The sequence below is a fragment of the Bos grunniens genome, chromosome 11 (genome assembly GCF_055505025.1).
Source record: "Bos grunniens cultivar Pamir isolate PY7600 chromosome 11, Bosgru_T2T1.0, whole genome shotgun sequence".
In the NCBI taxonomy this organism is placed as follows: domain Eukaryota; kingdom Metazoa; phylum Chordata; class Mammalia; order Artiodactyla; family Bovidae; genus Bos; species Bos grunniens.
In genome coordinates, this window is record NC_141175.1 from 64,163,425 (window position 1) to 64,182,509 (window position 19,085).

General features: G+C 45.4%; 1 long non-coding RNA gene across 2 annotated transcripts; it reads left to right on the plus strand.

Annotated features, from left to right (window-relative positions):
• The first annotated feature begins 1,081 nt into the window (after positions 1-1,081).
• Positions 1,082-18,426, plus strand: LOC147363253 (uncharacterized). Of its 2 annotated transcripts, none has more exons than XR_015136865.1 (3): positions 1,082-2,051; positions 16,663-16,846; positions 18,129-18,426. It is a non-coding gene; the product is annotated as an uncharacterized LOC147363253 (long non-coding RNA). The 2 variants fall into 2 exon arrangements; XR_015136866.1 differs by having other exon boundaries at positions 1,082-2,046.
• The last annotated feature ends 659 nt before the right edge of the window (positions 18,427-19,085 follow it).

Below are 19,085 nucleotides of genomic sequence, written 5' to 3' on the forward strand. Positions count from 1 at the left end.
CTGCTTTTTGGGTGATTGTGAAAACATCTTACTATAGCCCCTCTACCCCTACTTCTCCTGCCATCTATGAGTTCATATGCCATTTCCAAAGTGTATCACATACAATGGTACTGCTAGCTCTCAATACTCGACATGCAGCAGAGCCTGGGGAGCTTATACAAATACTGCTCCCCTGCTAGGATATGGGGGCACCTAGACTTCACAGGCATTACTAACGCGGTGTAAGTTGATATGATCACTTTGGAAGGCAGTCTGGCAGCATCTATGGAAACTGAACCAATACCTCCCAGTGATCTAGCATTTTCACACCTAGATTTATACCCAACAGCAATGTGTACACAGGTGCATCAAGAGACATGTATAAGGATGTTTGCAGCAGTATTATTTGCAGCCATTCACACTGCAAACAACTCAAATGCCCGTTGTAGAACAGACAAACTGTGGTATATCATATATAAGGGAATACTGAACAGTCTTGAAAGTTTGCAAAATACAGCTGCAATTGCATGAATGAGTCTCACAAATATAATGTTCTGTGAAAGGAACCTGATATCCCTCAAAATATGAGAGATCAGAGACTTCCCTCGTAGTCCTCTGGTTAAGACTTCGCCTTCCAATGCAGGAGGTGTAGGTCCCTTCTTGGGGAGCTAAGATCCCACATGCCTCTAAGCAAAAAAACCCAAAACATAAAACAGAAGCAATTCTGTAACAAAGTATTCAATAAAGACTTTAAAAATGGTTCACATCAAAAAAAAATCTTCTAAAGAAAACATGAGAGATCATATAATCAGGAAAATCTTAAATCTTATTGGTGTCAGAAGCCAGGCAGCAGTTATTGGAGAAGAGGGAATGAGTAGATTCTACAGGGAGGGCATAGGAAGGGCTTCTGAATTGCTGGTGGTATCTGTGTGTATATGTTTGTATGTGTGTGTGTGTGTGCTTTCCTCAGTGATGGTTATACAAATACAAATGTTTTGGATGATTGACCAAGCTGCACACTTATGATTTGTGCACTTTTTTGGTCAATGTATTTTATTCTGATTAAAAAGCAAAACTGCCACCTAGTTCCCATCCAGGACTGATTAAATAAAAGTTCCTGGGGGTAAGGCCCTGGCCAGGGCATTTTTCTGAGTGGATCCTGAGTGGAGAACACTGCCCCCTCCTCGCTGGCCCCCACCTCTATTGGTGTCCTTCCCTCTAGAAGGGAAGACCTCCAGTTCCGTGTCTGGGTGCTGGCCGCCTGTGCCTTGGAGGGAAGGGGAAGGGGTGGGCGGAGAATACAGGGTTGTCTGCTGGAGAGAAGGCGCTGGGTGTGCTGATGGCAGATGATAAGAGTGGCCTTTGAAGACCTGCCTCTCAGGGGACAGAGAGCAGTCAAACTCCTGGAACCTACAGAGTCAGAGTCACCTGGGAATATGTTTGAACTTCATCCTTAGACTTGCTGGATGAGAAACTCTGGTGGGGGGGTGGGGGGGACTGTAATCTGCTTTAACAGACCCTCCAGGTGATTCTCCTGAAATTGGAGCGCTACTGCTCTAAAGAGTAGCAAGAGACCGAATTGTCCAATTCGGAGATGGAGATGCATCTCAGGTGTTTTGTTGGATATGTTTGGTTTTTGCCCTCTGCCTCCCCCATGAGTCTCGCCCCACATCAGACCTACACCAGCAGTTCTCAATCCTGGCTGAGGAGCTTTTAAAAGTCTCTCCCCTGTTGGGCCTCAGGCATCCAGGTGCTTCTGATGTGTGCCAGGGCCGACACACGCTACTCTATATTCAGGTACTTGTGGTTGAGACAGACGATTGTCACCACCTGCCCCCAAGGTCTTTGGGCTGTTTCCTGCCAGGCCCCTGAAGCAGAACTCGGGCCGCCACTGGCTGCTTGTCCAGATCTAAAGGTGTTTCCTGAGGGCCGGTTTGGCCTTGCTTGCAGGTATCTCTGCAGACCGCAAGAACGCAGGGCCGAGACACTGCCTCCTGGCACGCACTCAGCCAGCACCAGCTACGGATCAAACACCAGTTCTGCTGCCCATGCCAGATGCCCACTGAGGTGATGTGAGTTAAACCGCTTAGTTCGGTGTACAGAGAAAATACTCTTATCTTTGTTATCTACAATGTATGGATGCCTTTTCATTTAAGCTCACAAGATAACTGCTTGGAAAGGCCCATCTTGGTTGTTTCATCTTGACTTCTGTATCTGTACCCCTGCCCCCCACCACTTTCCTACAAAGCCCAGGAGGGACCATTCACATTCATGAGGGTTGTTTTAAGTCAGTGGTTTTTAAAACGTGGCGGTTTGCAGGGGGCGGAAGAATGGGCAGTCAGTAGCATGAGTATCACCTGGGGAATTTGTTAGGCAAGCAAACTCTTGTCATGAGAAAAAAGTTAGTAATAATAAATAAAGGGGGCTTACATACAGCTTTTTGTATGTCAATCATTCTCCATAAAGTGGTTGTTTAAAAAAAAAAAAAAGAAAATGCAAAGTATTTGGGCCCCACCCCAGAACTTCTATATCAGAGGCTGAGGAGCTGTGGCCCAGCGACCCATGTGGGGTTCTGATGTCAAGTTTGAAAACTGTTCTGAGCCTGTGAAGACTGCTAGAAAGGCAGAATCTCACCCGCACACACCCCCACCCCCCGCCCCCAAGCCTGTGGCTGACATACAAACCCCAGGTCATTGGGATGCACATTAGAGTTTGAAGAGCACTGCTCTAAGCCCTCTCCCTGTATCCGGTTAGAATTTGAAGACCAGAAAGGTGTGTTCTTGGATCGAAGCTTCTCCGTTCTTCACAGAAATGCCGTAACTGGATGGTAATCCAAGCGTAAGCAACAAAGGCCTGAAAGACTTTTCTGTATCTGTGAAAAACAATTTCTTCTGCCTTTTGTCCCCCTCAGATAAGAAATTGTCCTGGCGATTTTCTCTGAGGTTAGTGCAAGCACCTATGTTTTTGAGAAAGAAACTGAAGTTATGAAACCGCTTTATACCTAAGTTGCCAAGACCTGTAGATTTTACCTCAGTTCTAAGCAGTAGTCCTATTGTCTATAGCTTCTTTCCTGTAGCTCTCGCTTCTCCTCCATAATGTGATCTTTGTATTTTAATTCTTGTGTTAACCTTTCATTGTGACTGCCTTTTTAAAAACTGTAAGTAGGCTCAGATATTGTGTGAGATGACAATAATGTCTGTCTGATACCCTAGAACATCTCTGCCTATATAAAACACAGCAATTTCAAGAATTCAGTTAGAATTCCTTCTGCTTCATGGAGCTTTCCTGGCTGCTCTCCACCACAGTTGTAATTCATATGGCCTCAGATAGTGTTATACCACATGTTGCCCCAAATTTTGTGAGGTAATGTTTGTAAAGTGCTTGAACAGTGTAGGAACATAGTGATGGTGGTGGTTTACACGCTAAGTTATGTCCGACTCTTGCGACCCCATGGAGTGTAGCTTGCCAGGCTCCTCTGTCCATTGGATTCTCCAGGCAAGAGTACTGGAGTGGGTTGCCATTTCCTTCTCCAGGGGATCTTCCCAACCCAGGAATCAAATCCAGTCTCCTGTATTGCAGGCATTCTTTACCAACTGAGCTACAAGGGAAGCCCCAAGGAACATGGTTCAGTTCAGTTCAGTCGCTCAGTCATGTCCGACTCTTTGCAACCCCATGAATCACAGCATGCCAGGCCTCCCTGTCCATCACCAATTCCTGGAGTTCACTGAAACTCATGTCCATCGAGTCGGTGATGCCATCCAGCCATCTCATCCTTTGTCGTCCCCTTTTCTTCCTGCCCCCAATCCCTCCCAGCATCAAAGTCTTTTCCAATGAGTCATCTCTTCTCATGAGGTGGCCAAAGTACTGGAGTTTCAGCTTTAGCATCAGTCCTTTCAATGAACACCCAGGACTGATCTCCTTTTGGATGGACTGGTTGGATCTCCTTGCAGTCCAAGGGTCTCTCAAGAGTCTTCTCCAACACCACAGTTCAAAAGCATCAGTTCTTCAGTGCTCAGTCTTCTTCACAGTCCAACTCTTACATCTATACATGACCACTGGAAAAACCATAGCTTTGACTAGACGGACCTTTGTTGGCAAAGTAATGTCTCTGCTTTTCAATATGCTGTCTAGGTTGATCATAACTTTCCTTTCAAGGAGCAAGCGTCTTTTAATTTCATGGCTGCAGTCACCATCTGCAGTGATTTGGGAGCCCCCAAAAATAAAGTCTGACACTGTTTCCACTGTTTCCCCATCTATTTCCTTTGAAGTGATGGGACCAGATGCCGTGATCTCAGTTTTCTGAATGTTGAGCTTTAAGTCAACTTTTTCACTCTCCACTTTCACTTTCATCAAGAGGCTTTTTAGTTCCTCTTCACTTTCTGCCATAAGGGTGGTGTCATCTGCATATCTGAGGTGATTGATATTTCTCCCGGCAATTGATATTTCTCCCGGCAATCTTGATTCCAGCTTGTGCTTCTTTCAGCCCAGCATTTCTCATGATGTACTCTGCATATAAGTTAAATAAGCAAGGTGACAATATACAGGCTTGACGTACTCCTTTTCCTATTTGGAACCAGTCTGTTGTTCCATGTCCAGTTCTAACTGTTGCTTCCTGACCTTCATATAGGTTTCTCAAGAAACCTGTATTGTCATTGTTTATATATACTTATGTGGCCTTCCTACCAGACCATGAGCCCCTTTGGGATGAGGAAAGGGCCTTGTTTATTGTTGAATTCCCAAGTAGCCTGGTTCTTGTTGCACTCACAATAGGTTCTTATACGTAACATTAATGAAAGCAAATATGGAGTGCTTTCAAAAGGAAAGTTATTGCCGTTGTTGGAGCATTGGGTCTCAGCAGTCCCTCCAAAGGGAGAAGCTGTTATGCCAACAAGAACAACATCCCTTAGCCTCAGTCCCAGAGGGCATCAGAAAAAAAAAAAAAGGGAAGTGAGGGATAAATGTCACCAAAGTTGTCAGTGAAACTCAGTTCAGAAGAAACTCTGACCAAAACCAAAATGGAACCAACTGAAAATGTTAATGGTCATTTTTAGTAAGTCACAAGAATTGAAGAAAAGCTATTTTAATAAGCAGAATGATTTCATTTTCCACATGGCCTAGGAAATTAAAATCTAGATGGTTTCTTTTACTTTGTCTCGGGTCTACTTTGCACCACTTTCGCAGAAAGCAGTATGGTTTCACCTTCAATAAACTGTCAAAACAAGAAACACAAAGGATAGTGTCTCCAGTATTTGTTCATGGGAGAAAAACACATTGGATGTCATATGTGGGGTTATTTGACATGGTATTCTGGGGGAAAAGAATTCAGGCAAGAGAAGAAAATTAAGAATCAGGTTTGCATGATGTGTAGAAGCAGGTTCATGGTGAAACTAATGAAGTTGGAGATTCAAGACCCCTTGCTTAGCCCAGCATCTTCCAAAGCCCCAAGTGCGACCCTTACGATTTTGCATTTATAATTTGGCTTTAGTGTTCATAAAATGGGCTTCCCAAGTTGTGTAGGTTTTAGGCTCTGCAAAACCGGGACTGCTCCTGATGAAACACCTCTCTATGTCTGTAGCTCTTGCTTTTCAGATTTACTTTTAAATAGCCTTTTGGCTCTGCCTTGCTAGATAGGTGATGCAACAACTAGGGGGTTTGATAATGAGGAAGAAGGTTCTTGGAGACCCTCTGGGAGGGGAGATGGATCCCCACAGCTGAGATCAAAGTGATGAAATGTAGATGCTAGAGTGTTTTCCTTCAAGGATTATCACAGTCCTTTTAGGGTAGAGATTCAAAACCATGGCTTAGTTCCCACCCACCCCCCCACACCCCACCCCCACCCCCTACCCCCCACCCCCCTCAGAACCAAGAGACATTTGGCTGTCATAAAGGGTTGGGGTGGGGAGGGCTGCTACTGGCATTTAATTGGTAGAAGCCAGGAGTGTTGCTAAATATTCTACAATACACGAGCCAGCCCCCCACAACAAAGAACCGTCTGGCCCTAAATATCAATAGTGCTGTTGTTGAGAAATCCTGTTCTAGTGTGCTTGTTTCACTGCAGGTCACTGACAACGCAGGGTGTCCAAATGAAATGATCAGCAGAGTAAGTTACCTTCTCAAAGGCATTTTGTAGTTTGGTTTCCCCCATAAACCATTGTTCGCACATATCTGGCTCTTCCTTCTTTAGTACCTTCCACTCCATGGCCAATATACAGGCAAAGGCTTTTAGGACAGTGGCTCTAACTGAAACAATGGCGAAAACCTGGTTCCCGCTCTGTTGTGTGAGAAGCAAGGAGTGCCTCCGTGGGGGTCCAGAAGTGGTACTTTGTTGTGCAAATCCTGATCCAAAGATCCACTTTCCTAAAACTAAAACAAACAGCTATTTCCCTGACAAGGTGAATGTCAAGGCAATGCCAAGGAAATGTCCACACCCTGAATATTTTGAACAAATATTTCTTTGGCTGCAATGATCTTATTAATAATTACAGCATGTGGGATCTTTGATCTTTGTTGCAACATGCAGAACCTTATAGTTGCAGCATGCAGGATCTAGTTCCCTGACCAGGGATTGAACCCACCCCCACGCTGCAGCATGGTGTCTTAACCCCTGGATCACCAAGGAAGTCCCCCACACCCTGAAAATGTTGATCCTGCTCCTAGGCTGCAGAGCCCTACTAGTTTAAGTCCCAGCATGACCAATGAATTGCCTCAAATTCCTGCCCTTTGACCTCAGCTGGTCCTCACTGCTTTTTTTTTTTTTTTAATAATTTTTCTTTTTTTATTTTTGGATGTGCTGGTTTTTCGTTGCTACGCGGGCTTTTCTCTAGTTGCGGCGAGTGGGGGTTACTCCCTAGTTGCAGTGCATGGGATTCCTTGGTGGCTCAGTGGTAAAGAATCTGCCTGCCAATGCAGGAGACATGGGTTCCATCCCTGATCTGGGAAGATGCCACAGAGCAATGAAGCCTGTGAATCACATCTATTGTGCCTGTGCTCTAGAGCCCCGGAACCCCAACTACTGAGCCCATGTGCTGCAGTTACTGAAGTCTGAGTGCCCTAGAGCATGTGCTCCACACTAAGAGTAGTCACCACAACGAGAAGCCTGTACTACCTTTTGGCCAGCCTTCTAGTACCTTCTAATTGTGTCTCTGTGTTATTCTCATAGCAACGCACCTCCCCCAAGGCCCCCAATTTTTCTCTCCTTGTTTCCCTTCTGCAGATGTCCTTGCCTCATGCTTTCTTGAGATAAGTAACAAAATAATCATAGCTGCTATCATTTATGAGGCAGCCACAGCCCTAGGTTGGTACAATATGTACCCTTCATCAGCAAGCTGAGTATCGGTAACCCTGTTTTGCAGATGATGAAACCAGAGCTTTAAGAGGCCTTGAACTTCTTCCAAGTCACAGTGCAGACATTTGACCCCAGGACTGCACATCTCCAGGATGAACTCCTTGTATTTCTATCTTCTTCCCTGAAAATATGTCTCTGTCTTGATCCCTGGGTCTTGGAGGAAGAAAAGGTCTTTCAACTCAAAGTTTCCTCCTCCATCTTGATCTTGATTTCCTCCTTTTTCTCTGCACTTTGCTTCTTTGGCTCTGCCCCTTCCCCTCTCATATGGCTCAGTCCCTCCTCCCTACAAAGATGCGCGGTGTCCCTGGCTTCTCCAACACACTCCTGCGTGATCTGCCTCCTTTGTTTCACTGTTAACTTGTCAATTTGGCCACCTTTTCTGCTCCTTCATGAGCTTCTTGACCTATCCTGTCACCTGTTCCATGAACCAAGCCTAGCGCCCTCCGTGGCTCTGTGTGTCCTTGGCTCCCTTCTACTTCCTCTTGGATGGGCACCTGGACTGTCTCCTCCCCTTCTATTTCTCTGCCTGGGGGAGTGCCCTGAATAGCAAGGGTAATGGTGATGACCTCACCTTCAGAACTGGGCAAAAATCAGACAACTCCTTCCCAGGGCTCAGGGAGATGGCTGAAGCAGGGCTCCCAGGGAAATTCCTTTGGGCTGGAGTTCTGTTCAGCAGAATGACGATATACTCTTACCATTTTTAGAACAGTGATTACCAAATGGAAATACCCTATTCACTAGAGACTGAACCCGAAGTTACTAGCTTCATATCTAAATGTCATTCACCTCTTCACTGTAACCAAGGCTCTGAGAAATAGAGACACATGACTACATGCTAGGGGATTCAATTCCTGTTTTTCCTTCCTGTTTGTCCTCTGTTCAAATCAAAAAAGAAATACCTAAAAGAAATAACTTCTTGGTATTGTTATCCTGATAACATATTATTACTACATCTGTGGAGATAAATGAAATAATAGTTTTTGACTTGTTGGCATCAAATGCTGTCAATTGTTAAAGGCAAGTAAGTAACATCTAGGTACTAAATCTGAATTTGATGGCAAAGATCCTTTCTCTGGGTAACTCCATTCTCATACCTTCTCCACTGAAATGTCTATAGGAATTTCCATGCATTGGTATTAGTAAGTTTTTGTCTAACATTCATCCATCCCTCTATGGGTTCATTCCTTAATTCAACAAATATTTATCAAAACTGTGTGCTCAGTCCTTGGATAAGATAGAGACATAGCCTGTCCTCAGAGAGTGTAGTCTAATCCAGCATTTTAAATTATGTGTTATATTTTCAACAGACCCTCACCACAGACTTGGGGTAGCTGATCAGGGACATTTCCAGGAAACAGTAATATCTAAGGTAAAGCCTGAGTGTGTTAGGTGAAGGTAGAGGAATGAAATTGTGGGGAGGGGTTGTCCCAAGGAGAATAGCATTTTAGAAGGCTCGTGTTAAGGGAGAGAAAGTTTTAGGGAACTGGAAAGAAGTCAATCTCAGTAGAATAGAGACAAGAAGAAGAATGGAGAGAGGTTATCACCATAGTTAATACTTTAGATCAGCAGCCCCCCAGCGTTTTGGCACCAGGGACAGGTTTTGTGAAAGACAATTTTTCCATGGACTTGGAAGGGTGAGAGGGAGGATGGTTCAGGATTTGGGAGCCACTGTGAGTGGCAGAGTGTAGCTTTACTTGCTCACTTGCTGCTCACCTCCTGCTGTATGGCCCAGTTCCTAACAGGCCACAGCCCAGGAGTTGGGGACCCCAGCTTTAGATACATCAAGTGGGTAACATTATTATTCCCTTGTTGCATATATGGAAACTGAGGAACTGAGGGGTTAAAGCAGTTTTCCCAGGGTCACCCAGCTCATATGTAGCAGCTGTCAATACAACCCAGTATCTGTGCCCTTAGCTGACACAATACTGCCTCCCATCCTACCTTTGGGATATTTTCCAAACTTCTTCCCAGCAATGATTTGGGGACTCCAGGAGAACAAAAGTAGATTAAGGCAGTGGTTTTATATTTAATAGGATATCTGAGAGGAAATCTTAACCAAAGAAAGCCTGCCCTCCTCCATCTGCTACCCTCTGTAATCAGATTAAGCTATGGACTTCCCTGACAGTTTAGTGGTTAGGACTCCTAGCTTTCACTCTGAGGGTGCCAGTTCCATCCCTGGTTGGGGACCCTGCCAGCCAAAAAAAAAAAAAGACAAAAACAGATTAAGGTAAAGACGCTGCTCTCCTTTAAGGGGATATTTTTATTTAAATGGAGGAGAGGCCACAAGTTTTGAGCACCCTAACAAGTCCAGTGGATGGAAGATGGAGGAGACAGTTTAGGGTAGCGGTCCGGCCTGTGCCCCTCAGGGGATCAAGTAGGTAATGGATAAGGGACTACCTAGTCATGTAATTGGAGGTATCTTTTTGGCCTGGGAGAGTTGGTATAAGTCACTGGACTCTTAATTTTCTAGGAGGGAATGAATGACTTAGGCTCTTAAAAGTTGCACATTAGAAGCTTTTTCCCCCCTCCCATTACTAATGACATAAGTGAAAATCACTCAGATTGACTCATTCAGAGGTGACTGAGTTTTCTTTAATTCTGTGACTGATCTAGAACAAACAATGGCTTCATATCCCTTAAAGGAAAAACCAAAAATGGTTTATTGCTATAAACTTTGCAAGTAAAACTTCAAAGTGATGAAGCATGTAGATAGCACACTCAAGCTTGGAGCATGGTGATACGACTTTTCAAGACTGGATAATCTCTTGTGGACAGTTATTGACTAGTTCAGTTAAACCTTGAACCTATGAGAAAAGTACCATTTGTTCACAACTGATTTTTCCTAGAATCAAAACATTTCAGTATGAAATTTACTATATATCACCTTTCCTGAGTGAAATGCTTACTTCTGTTTCATCCTGGTTGCCTCATTCCTTCTGAAGAAAGTAGATGAGGGAAGGTGATATTTTAGGTGCTGAGACTGGCTTGAATCAAAATGCCTATCTCCAGCACCTCCTGTGGTGAAAAGAATGAGGTCTGAGCATTGTTTGCCTTGTTTATTTTCAAAACTGGTAAAGCTGATAGTTTGCATGTATATAATTGGTTGGATTAGAAAAGGAGCTAAGGAGCTTTGGAGGCACTTACAGCCAGTGATGGTCCATAGTTAGTTGGTTTAGTTAGTTGCCTAAGTACAGAGGATGTATGTGTTTCATATCCTTGTTTATATCATTGACTGTGTGGATCACAATAAACTGTGGAAAATTCTGAAAGAGAAGGCAATACCAGACCACCTGACCTGCCTCTTGAGGAACCTTATGCAGGTCAGGAAGCAACAGTTAGAACTGGACATGGAACAACAGACTGGTTCCAAATAGGAAAAGGAGTCCATCAAGGCTGTACATTGTCACCCTCCTTATGTAAATTATATGCAGAGTACATCATGAGAAACGCTGGGCTGGAAGAAGCACAAGCTGGAATCAAGATTGCCAGGAGAAATATCAATAACCTCAGATATGCAGATGACACCACCCTTATGGCAGAGAGTGAAGAGGAACTAAAAAGCCTCTTGATGAAAGTGAAAGAAGAGAGTGAAAAAGTTGACTTAAAGCTCAACATTCAGAAAACTAAGATCACGGCATCTGGTCCCATCACGTCATGGGAAATAGATGGGGAAACAGTGGAAACAGTGTCAGACTTTATTTTTTGGGGCTCCAAAATCACTGCAGATGGTGATTGCAGCCATGAAATTAAAAGACGCTTAGTCCTTGGAAGGAAAGTTATGACCAACCTAGATAGCATATTCAAAAGCAGAGACATTACTGTGCCAACAAAGGTCCGTCTAGTCAAGGCTATGGTTTTTCCAGTGGTCATGTATGGATGTGAGAGTTGGACTGTGAAGAAAGCTGAGCTCTGATGCTTTTGAACTGTGGTGCTGGAGAAGACTCTTGTGAGTCCCTTGGACTGCAAGGAGATCCAACCAGTCCATCCTAAAGGAGACTAGTTCTGGGTGTTCATTGGAAGGACTGATGCTAAAGCTGAAACTCCAGTACTTTGGCCACCTCATGTGAAGAGTTGACTCATTGGAAAAGACCCTGATGCTGGGACGGATTGGGGGCAGGAGGAGAAGGGGACAACAGAAGATGAGATGGCTGGATGGTATCACCGACTCTATGGACATGAGTTTGGGTGAACTCCGGGAGTTGGTGATGGACAGGGAGGCCTGGCGTGCTGCAATTCATGGGGTCACAAAGAGTTGGACACCACTGAGCAACTGAACTGAACTGAGGGAACTCAAAGTCACGTGGAAAAGGGATAGGGTTTATCAGTTAGTCCTCTCTGCTCAAACCATTCCCCACCCCTCATCAAAAAATGGACAATAGTTGTTTTTTGTTTTTTGTTTTAATATTTCTGTCTTTAGCTGTGTTGGGTCTTAGTTTCGGCACTGGGGATCTTTGTGTGGCAAGTGGGACCTTCACCTGTAGCACATGGGATTTTTTTTTTTTTTTTGGTGGTACTGTGCAGTCTCTAGTTGTGGCATGTGGGATCCAGTTTCTTGACCAGGGATCAAACCTAGGGCCCCTGCATTGGGAGTGCAGAGTCTCAGTCACTGAACCACAGGGATGTCCCAACAAGAATTCTATTGGCCCTTTCCCTACTGCTTAAAGCTCCTTCTTCCACTTGGCCAGTTTTGATTTGGCTATTTCTCTTGTGGTCAGAAACACAACCATCAGCAATAAGCCTTTATCTTTGTTTGTCTTTTACCATTGGGTTTACTTGTCACAGCAGCTAGAAAATGTATGATATGATGCTTCGGCTTTGTGGTCATTGAGAGAGTGAGGAGGAAAAGAAGGAAAGTGAACAGCCTAACAGATCCATCTCTGACCAAGTGAATGACTAAATGAACCCAACTCTGACCAAGCCCATGGCTCTGAAAATACCTGAACAATGAATATGTGTGGTGGTTCACATTCCACAAATGTTTATTGATTCAAGCAGATGGAGGTTTTATGAGCTGCACACTAGGAAGAAGCAAGGTCTGACCTTGAGAACTCAGATTTAGGACTCACCCCAAAGTGGGTGAGTGCAAATGTGCCACAATTGGCAGCTGCTTTGTCTTTTCATGTGATACAGTAGATAGAGTTATTTTCCTGAGGCCTCAACTGGCCTCAGTGTATTACTAAACTATAAAAGGACAGACTCAAAATGACTTTGACAAGAGGGGATTTATTGGAAGGCTTGTGTAACAGAGGATGGCTCAACAGCTCAGTGACAGAAAGGGCAGGGCATCAGATGTGAGGGAAGCAGGGAAACTCTCCCTCCCTCATCCTGCCCCCTCCTCCCACCACCCTTCTCTCTGGTTAGCTCTCTCCAAGGATTGTTTCTTCTCTCTCCCCGCAGAAGGGGTCATCCCCACTATGGGGTGCCATAGCCTCACATCTACCAGCTTCTTGTCCCTCTCTTGCTCTGTCTTCTCAAGAGGCTTAGCCTCCTACCTGGCCATCCAATGTTGAAATTCCTCGAGGCTGTATCCTATGTCCTCTTACTTCCTCTGACAGAGACCTTATTCATGCCCACAGAGATCTTGTTCAATCACCATCTCTAGAGGTTTCCCTTATTTATTTTCCAAAACAGACCTTCCTCCAAGCTTTAAGAGTTTGTATCCTCCTACCTAACTGCTGTCTTCTCTTGGGCATCTCAAAGACATCTGAAATTTTCCCCTTTTTTCTTGGTAACAAAATTCTCCTCTTGTTGGAAGTGGCAATGTACCTGGCTGAAGAGACCACATTTTCCAGTTTCTCTTTGCCTTCAGGGATGGACAATGAGATGGAAGCAGAAGTAATCGAGTTTCTAGGGAAAGTCCTTTACAAAAGGCTGACTCAGCTGGAAGTTTTGCCAGTTTTGCCCTGATGCCGTCCTCCTCCTTCTGCCTGAAATGTGGATGTGATAGCTAGTGCTAGGGCAGTCATCTTGAGAGTATGAGGAGAACTTGAGGATGAAAAAGAGCACTGAAGGTGGCAGAGAAAATAGTGGAAGGAGCCTGGGATAAAGATGCCTACTTTCTATCTACAGATGGCTTTTAGGTAAGAAATGATAAATGTCTGTCTTACTGAAGCCACTACTATTGTGGGTCTCTATAATTAGAACCAAACACAATTCCTAATTGGAGCCTAAGGTGTAGGCTCTTCCTATACCTCAACCCTCATCTGGCACCAGGATATACTCCACCCTTCTCCCTCTTCTCAAGTGATGGCTGTCCTCTCTCCCTATGCTCACCACCCTCTCTCCTGCCACTTAGTCTTCTCACGCTCCATTTGCAACACCTATTTCTCAGCACAGTCATCAACTTTGCTAGGTCAATCCTCCTGTCATAGGTCTCAGAATACCACCAGCCTCTTCTTGGTAGTAACTGTCCCTGTTGTAATTTCACAAGCTAGGGGAGGGACCAGACTAGTCCCTCCCACTAAATTGTAACCTCCGTGGGGGCAAGACCTTGTTTTTCCCTTTTATTACCATTGCATCCTTTATTCATAAGCATACTTTAGCAATAAGTGCTCACCCCTCCCCACCAAAAAAAAAAAGGAAAATGAATGCACCAGAAAGGAATTACTCAGGTCTCTCTGGAAGTGAAGTCGCTCAGTCATGTCTGACTCTTTGTGACCCCATGGACTGTAGCCTGCCAGGCTCCTCCACACATGGGATTTTCCAGGCAAGAATACTGGAGTGGGTTGCCAATTCCTTCTCCAGGGGAACTTCCCAACCCAGGGATTGAACTCTGGTCTCCAGCACCACAGGCAGACTCTTTATCATCTGAGCCACCAGGGAAGTCCTCGGAAATATGAACCAGATCTCTCTGGTTCATATTTTAAAGAATCCCAGGGGAGAATTCTGCCAAGTTTCCACCTTAGACCAAGAGCAGACTCTATAAGAACATGGCTGCCCTCAATCAAATCACATCTTTGGATTAGGGAAAGAAACAATGCTAAAAGAAGGGAAAGGGGATAGGTACATGTAACAGTAAATGTCCACCCCTTTAGGGACATTTTTTGTGCTTATGGTAACCTGCTTTTACCTGGAGGGGAAGGTGGAGGGAGGAGAGTTCACAGTACAACCTGGCTTAGGTCTTGCATGCCCTGGGAGGGGACCTGGTCCCCAGACTATTGTGTATAATAAGGGGACCACCTCGGTATACTCCCTCAGGGTCTATTTCCATTCATGGTCAATAGATCATAAGAATGAAAATTCTTGTTTTATCCATTTTATGACTTCTAATCAATTCAACCAGCCCTGAAAATATAAGCTCTTCACTTAACTTGAAGCCCTTCCCCTTCTGGCCCCTGATGCCCTCTCTGACTCCCTCCTGTTTCTCAATACCTGAGTTCAGCCCTGCCTCGAGCACTGCTGTTCCCTCTACCTGCAGCTCTCTGTTCTTAGATCCTGGTGAGGTTGGCTCTGGGGGAGGTGGCGCCAGCAGGGCTGCTGTGCAGACTTCTGCAGATTGTACGATGCACAAAGGTGTTGGACTAAGGGCGGAAATTCAGTTCTAGTGCTACCACCAAGCTGTGTGCTCCAAGAAAGAGGAGCATTTCTCTTTGCCAAAGAGACTCCTGTAGCAAGTCCAGGGTCCTTGGGCTGCATCTGGCCAGAGGGAGATCTGTGTTCACTTGTACACAAGTGGAACCATAAAGAAAGGTGGGACCATAAAGAAAGCTGAGCGCTGAAGAATTGATGCTTTTGAACTGTGGTGTTGGAGAAGACTCTTGAAAATCCCTTGGACGGCAAGGAGATCAAACCAGTCAATCTTAAAGGAAACCAGTCCTGAATATTCATTGGAAGGACTGATGCTGAAGCTGAAACTCCAATATTTTGACCACCTGATGCAAGGAGTTAACTCATTGAAAAAGATCCTGATACTGGGAAAGATTGAAGGCAGGAGGAGAAGGAGATGACAGAGGATACGATGGTTGGATGGCATCACTGACTCGATGGACATGAGTTTGAGCAAGCTCCAGGAGTTGGTGATGGACAGGGAAGCCTGGCATGCTGTAGCCCATGGGGTCGCAAATAGTCGGGCACGACTGAGCGACTGAACTGAACACAAGCAAATAAAGCTGGTAGTAGCCCAGCACTTCATCAGAGCTGGAAATTCTTCTCCTCTATTGGATGAGGGTGACTCCGGGGCTGAATTGACACTGAAGCTGAAACTCTTGCGAGTGACTGGAGGTGGAGAAAGCTCTGTGGGATGATCCTGAAGGGAGCTCTAGCTCTGCCTCTGCCTTGCATTGGTGCTCTTGGTTTAGACTCTTCTTTACATCTTGTACGTTTTTATCTCACAAGTATATTTTGAGCCCTCATTATGTGCCAGGAGGAGGGATCCATGGGGACAAGGCTCTGCTCTTTGGGAATTTAGAGGGAAAGAGATATAAATCAGATAATCATACTGACAACATTTTTTAAAGGATAATTTTTTTTAATTAATTTATTTTTATTTTTGACTTCACTGGGTCTTCATTGCGGCATGCAGGCTTTCTCTACTTGTGGCAAGTGGGGTCTACTCTTCAGCAAAATGTGCAGGCTTGTTGCAGCTTCTCTTGTTGCTGAGCACAGGCTCCAGGGTGTGTGGGCTCAGTAGTTGCAACTAAGGGCTCTAGAGCATGTGCTCAGTAGTTTTGGGGCTTGGTTGTCCCGAGGCATGTGGAATCGTCCCAGACCAGGGATTGAACCCATGTCCCCTGCACTGGTAGGTGGTAGGTGGGTTCTTAAAAACTGGACTGCCAGGCAAGCCCCACATCAACAACATTTACTATTAAAAGCTGTGATGAGCCCAGGAAGGAGATAAGGGTGCGACTTTGAGAGCTCATGGTAGGGAGAACTAGGTGGAGGCTGGGATGTTAGGAAGACTTCCTTGAGGAAGTGACTCAAGCTCCAAATGGAAGGATGGATGGGTAGGAGGTGACAGGGCAGACAAAGGATGAGACCTGATATGGAAGATAACCTGGTCCAGAGGAGACAAGAACCATGGGCCCAGCTCTGAAAGCAGGTCACTCTAGTGCCCAAAGATGTTTCTAGCAATGCTTCTGGGATTTTAAGAATATGACATTATTCATCACTGAAGTTCCATTTACAGATCATTCTGGTAAGTCATCTTTCAGGGACCGTAGAGAGTGTGACTCAGTGGTGTGCTGAAGCAGCTCCCTTCTGCTTGCCAGAGCTGACTGTACATATCTCTTCCCAATTTCACATTCAGTGGCATAGCCTTGGTAGCTTGAAATTGGTCATGGTGGGAGTATTTACACCAGAGAAACGGTGAACAAATTCAGGCTTTTTTTTTTTTCTTCCAGAGCATGTTAAACAGTTACTAGTAGGGTACTGAGCGTGAAGCACTTCTCACAGCCCTGGAGAGGTTACCCAATTCACAGAGCAGCATAAGTTCTCTTGAAAGAGTTGAATTTATGACAGTGTGACACGGTGGCCTTTGGATTCGGCCGGAGACAGCTGGGGAGAGACACTGCCGACCCACCAGAGGTATGATTTCTGCCACTCATGAAGGTTTCCTGGCAATTGGCTTTCAAGAAACAGAACCTCAGAAGCTCTGTTACCTGAGGGTGATGGGGGTAGTCAGATGTGGACAGTCACGTGCTTGCTGACTCCCTCCAGCGTCAGAGACTGTTACCGGGTCCAGCAGCCAAATAGAGCACCCCAGACCTCCGCCCTCCCCTCTTCAGACTAGCAGGTGGTTCATGACATAGGTTAGACACAAATTATGTGTGTAATTCAACCCCCTGCTTTCCGTCCCTGCAGTGGTGTGAGGAGGGCTTGATTCAGATCACAAGGCCCCTGAGAGCAGGGACTGACTTAGTCAGCCTCATGTTCTTCACACTTCTGACCCCATGCCTGGTACTCAGCGGTCTTTCCCTAGATGCTGGCTTTTGAATCAATGTCCTCATGAAACAGAACCCAGAAAGTCTACACAGCTAGATGCCCTGTTCACCCTAGGCCTTCACTGGTCCTTATGCTTGCCTTTCTGGCAACTTCCCTTTAGCCTGCTGAACTCGGTTTGGGAGAACTCTGAGGCCCTGTCCCTCATCCCCCGAGACTGGTGGGCTGCCTGCACCATGCAGCCTTATCCCCAGTTCCTGTCCTCCTAGGTCATTCCATCACGCCCCCCTCTACTGTGAGGGTCTGCATCTCATGGCCCTGGCATAGTGTTAGGCACAAAGTGAAAGTCACTCAGTCATGTCCGACTCTTATGACCCCATGAACTATATACAGTTCATGGAATTCTCCAGGCCAGAATATTGGAGTGGGTAGCCTTTCCCTCCTCCAGGAGATCTTCCCAACCCAGGGATCAAACCCAGGTCTCCTGCATTGCAGGGAGATTCTTTACCAGCTGAATCAAGCCCAAGAATACTGGAGTGCATAGACTATCCCTTCTTCAGTGGATCTTCCAGACCCAGGAATTGAACTGGGCTCTCCTGAATTGAAGGCGGATTCTTTACCAACTGAGCTATCAGGGAAGCCCAAAGTTAGGCACAAAATCGGTGCCCAATAAATATGAGGGGCTGAAGCTATTGCAAACAACTTAAACTTCAGGAAAGATGGGCTGCACTTTACAAGTTCCTTCTGCATGCCAAGTATATGAAAGGCAGCAGAATATGCTACCCCAAAATACGCCGCTTTGGCATAAGGATTATTTTGAACTGCAGGCAGTTGAGAAGCGAATATAAGAAAAGCTCTCATTTGATCCATAATTACCTAAAAGTAGGACCGAAGTTCAGAAAGGTGTCCCTTTCCCCCTCTCTCCCAGAAGGGACTGAAGTTTATCGCTGGAAATACCTCTAGACCCTTACCAGCTCAGAGATGGCACCAGAGGACTCTGCCTAGCAAACTCTACTAACAAGACTTTGCCTTTCATTGGTTCCTGCTCTGTATTTGCCTTCCCATAATTTGCTGCCATAGAAATTTAAATTCCTTTTCCTTTTCTTGTCACTTCTAAAAGCGTGTTATTCTTTTGTTAAGATGTCACAGAGCCCAGCTGTAATCACCCCTTTGAGTTACCCATCACTGGTGCACTGCACATATTAGTAAACTGTTTTTCTTGTTAATCTGTCTTTTGTCAGCCTAATTTACAGGCTCCATGTAGAGAACCTAAAAGCTGCTGCTGCTGCTGCTAAGTCACTTCAGTTGTGTCCCACTCTGTGCGACCCCATAGACGGCAGCCCACCAGGATCCCCCGTCCCTGGGATTCTCCAGGCAAGAACACTGGAGTGGGTTGCCATTTCCTTCTCCAAGGCATGAAAGTGAAAAGTGAAAGTGAAGTCGCTCAGTCGTGTCCGACTCTTAGTGACCCCATGGACTGCAGCCTACCAGGCTCCTCCATCCATGGGACTTTCCAGGCAAGAGTACTGGAGTGGGGTGCAGAGAACCTAAGAGAGTAGAGGGAAAAAGATTTTTTTCCTTCCCTAATATCATACACTTCCCTGGTTGCTCAGACAGTAAAGAATCTGCCTGCAATGCAGGAGATCTTCCAGACCCAGGTTTGATCCCTGCGTCCGGAAGATCCCCTGAAGGAGGGAATAGCAGCCCACTCCAGTATTCTTGCCTGTGGAATCCCACGGACAGAGAAGCCTGGTGGGCTACAGTCAATGGGGTTGCAAAGAGTCGGACACAACTGAGTGACTAACACATATAGTATCATATATTCCTTATATTCTTTCTCTCTTTTAATCCTTACAACAACCCCATGAAGTAAATTCTGTTATTC